We start from the raw sequence: 3,993 nt of genomic DNA on the forward strand, positions 1-3,993 counted from the left end.
TGGACTATCACCTCGTGTTGTGTGATTTTTTTTTAGCAAATCTTTTCTGAACCCTTTCAAATTGAACAACTTCTTTCCCATAGCAGGGAGACCAGAATTAACTCTGTACCCTTCAGTACCCTCACCTAACAACCAAAACTCAAGTCTTGATTTTGACAAGACTTCCAAAATCACACAGAGTCACTTAGGCTGGAAATGGTAGCTTGCTTTCTCTCCATGAATGCTGCCTGACTCACTGTCATTCCCAGCATTTGTTGTTTTCAGTACAGATGCTAACATCTGCAGTAGTTTGCTCCTCCAAAGATTTTTTGGCAGATTGCCCATGAAGAAGGATTCCTGAAGAAGGGCTTATGCCCCGAAACGTCGATTCTCCTGCTCCTCGGATGCTGCCTGGCCTGCTGCGCTTTTCCAGCAACACACTTTTCAATTCTGTTCTCCAACATCTGCAGTCCTCACTTTCTCCTAGATTACCTATGATACTAGGTTACAGCTCGAAGTTTGATCCTTAAATAATTTGGACATTTCATTCGTAAAGGGAAAAATATCAGTAAATACTTGGTAATCGCTATATTGAAGCATACGAGACTGATTGGACTAGTTCACTAGTTCAATATTGTTCTAAGCTAGGAGTTGGTTGGACTTGAAGCCAGACTGCTTGCCCAGATGTGACAGACACTACCCCTGTGCCTCAAGTACCTGCCCCACAGTATTTGATCTCTTGAGAGGGTAGGATCACTGAATGCACAGCAGACTGCTTTGTGTATTTATATTGAAAAAATAAAGCCTAAAATTTGGAAACATTTGTGCATAGTTTGCAGAGGTCTGACTGAGCTCAGACTCAAGACCTGGAGAAAGGTGTTAGTTCAGAACAGCGAGGAAAGAAGTTGCCTCAGTAATTTAAAAATTCCAGTCCAGGCGTGTTTGCGCAGAGCCCTGCAAGGGTTATTTGAAACTAAGGAATTTTAAGATTGATCGTGTGCATAATTAAAAATAAGGTCACTGATGTCCCAGAAGACTGTTCTCTCATTAGAAAGAGACAACTAGTGGTGGTTTAACCTGAAGTTCACCATGCCTCAGATCAGGGGAGAGATTGAGAAAGAGAATCCTTTGTGGTTACTTCAGCCAATACAGGAATTAAACCTACACCCTTGGCATCGCTCTGCATCACAACCAGTTGCCAACCGACTGAATAAATGGGCTCCCTTTGCATAACTAAGGAAGACACTATATGTTCTCAAAATCAGGAAAAAGAAACAGTTAGGCTAATGCTATAGATGCAATCGAAAGTGCAACTGTCTGATATTTGAATACAATATCATGACGGTGTTGGCATAAACAGGATTTTGTTTGCCATGTGTTTTGAAATGTTACACTTTGTATTATATGTAATTGGTTTGGTGTGTCCTAAAGTGTCTTCATTTCTTAAGTGCAACGAATGTTTGTTTTATTATTTAAAACAAATCTGCAGCATTGCATGCTTGTTTCAGTGACAGACCATCCAGTGAGAAAAGGAAAGAAAACCTCTCAAGTCAGGTTTCAAGACTTGTCCAGTGGAAACTTCAACCGGGATCATTACAAGGAGTTGATTTCATTGGATTTAAAAGGGAACTGTGCCTTTTACTTTAAAGTGATGAGAGTCCGTGGCAGGTCAAGATATAAAATGGTTGCATTGTGGTGTAGTTTGTTGTGTGGATTACTGTAAATTGAAGATACAACAGTGGATTATTTGAAATCTGAAACCAACCTCAGAGAGTTAGCTGATAAATTGAAGGTAAAAGCAAGAGCAGGATCTCATAAGGAGGAAACGCTTTAAATGATTTAGACTGGATAAATTGAAATCTGAAATTTGGATGTTGCAACTAGAATTAGCTAAGTTAAGGTTAGTGATTGCAAAAAAGAAACACTTGGATTAGAGAGAGAGAGAGAGAGAAAGGAGAAGACTTGAGTTGGAGGAGAAAGAGACTGAGATGGAAATGAAAAGAAAGCTAGAACTCCAATGAAATATGCAAATTAAACAGAATGGGCTAGTTATAGAGCAGTTTCGATTAAAGAAAAGAAGGAAGTTGGATTAGACATAGTGACTCAGTGAATTTAGAGGGAAATTGGGAGACAATTCCTTTTGAAGAAATCGATTTTACTTTGGGAAATAAATTGATGAGTTCAAGACTATAGAGCTCACCAAGGGTGGTGGAATGTGGGATATAGGTGAATTAATGTTATTTCTGCAATTATAAGTTCTGATACAGAACATTAGTTTGGGATTGTTTCGGACGAGAGCTGACTTAGCAAAAATGAGGAAACATATAATCCGTCAAAGAAAATGGTATGTTAGCATGAGACGTGATTACAGAACAATGGTGGATGTATGGGCAAACAGGAAAGCATCTGTTTCCCCCTTACACGGGGACACAGGAACAAACCCTAATCAAAGAGGTCAAAGTGGCCTCTGGATAGAAATAGATGCTGATAGAAGAAAAGATGTGCCTAATCAATAACCTACAATAGACTGACGTCAAACACCCTTATGGGAGTCAGAGATAAGAGTTTGACACGGACAAGACAGGATAAACAGAAGTCAGGGGGGGGGGGGGGGGGGGGGGGGGGGGGGGGGGGGGGGGCGGGCAAAGCTACAGAAAAGTTACAGAAGGAACGTCTTGGATTGTTTCCTGACTGTACTGTCAGTAGATCTCAGGTTCTTGCACCTAGATAGGAATGATTTCAAAATTCAGTTATCGGGATGCCATGGTTGATCAGTTGCTGCCTGAACTGCTGTGCTCTTCCAGCACCACTAATCCAGAATCTGGTTTCCAGCATCTGCAGTCATTGTTTTTACCTCAGTGCTTAGCACTGTTGCCTCACAGCGTCAGGGAACCAGATTCAATACCACCCTCAGACTGTCTGTGCGGAGTTTGCACATTCTCCCGGTGTCTGCTTGGATTTCCTTGAGGTGCTCCGATTTCCTCCCATCGTCCAAAGATGTGCAGGATAGGTGGACTGGCTGTGCTAAATTGCCCATAGTGTCCAGGGATGTGCAGCCATGATCCAGGAATGGATTAGCCATGAGAGATGCAGGGTTACGGGATGGAGGTGTTCTGGGTAGGATGCTCCTCGGTGGGTCACTGAGGGCTGAATGTGGTGAATGGCCTGCTTCCACGCTGTAGGGTTCTGTGAATTTTCAAACTTTAATTTGAAAAAAAAAAGGAAAGTGAAATAAGGCTGATCTGGTCAAACCAACGTTGCTAATAGAAATGCAACAAACAGATTTGAAATTAGAAGATTTAAACCTGTCAACTCAGGAATTGAATCGGAAGCAATAACTGGGTATTATTTCTTCAAAGATAAACTCCTAATCAGGAAATGGAGACCACCCCAAACACCAGTTGATGAGGAATAGCAAGTGGTCCATCAAGTGGTAGTTCTAAAACAGAGATTGCTGGAGAAATGTAATAGGTCTGATAGCTCTGGCGAAGACAGAAACATTTGGCATTTTGAGCATGGTCTGACTCTTCTTCAGAAATGAAGAAAAATGTTCTGAGGAAGAGTCATACTGGGCCCGAAATGTTAACTCTGTTTCTCTCTCCACACATGCTGCTCGACCTGTTGGGTTTCTCCACCAGTGTGTGTGTGTGTCTGTGTGTATATACACACATGCTGCTAGATCTGTTGGATTTCTCCAGCAGTGTGTGAGTGTGTGTGCGCGTGTGTGTGTCTGTGTGTATATACACACATGCTGCTAGATCTGTTGGGTTTCTCCAGCAGTGTGTGTGTGTGTGTCTGTGTGTGTGTGTCTGTGTGTATATACACACATGCTGCTAGATCTGTTGGGTTTCTCCAGCAGTGTGTGTGTGTGTGTGTGTGTCTGTGTGAGTGTGTGTGTGTGTACACACATGCTGCTCGACCTGTTGGGTTTCTCCAGCAGTGTGTGTGTGTGTGTGTGTATACACACATGCTGCTAGATCTGTTGGGTTTCTCCAGCAGTGTGTGTGTGTGTGT

Source organism: Chiloscyllium plagiosum, chromosome 37 (assembly GCF_004010195.1).
Source record: "Chiloscyllium plagiosum isolate BGI_BamShark_2017 chromosome 37, ASM401019v2, whole genome shotgun sequence".
NCBI classification, from domain to species: domain Eukaryota; kingdom Metazoa; phylum Chordata; class Chondrichthyes; order Orectolobiformes; family Hemiscylliidae; genus Chiloscyllium; species Chiloscyllium plagiosum.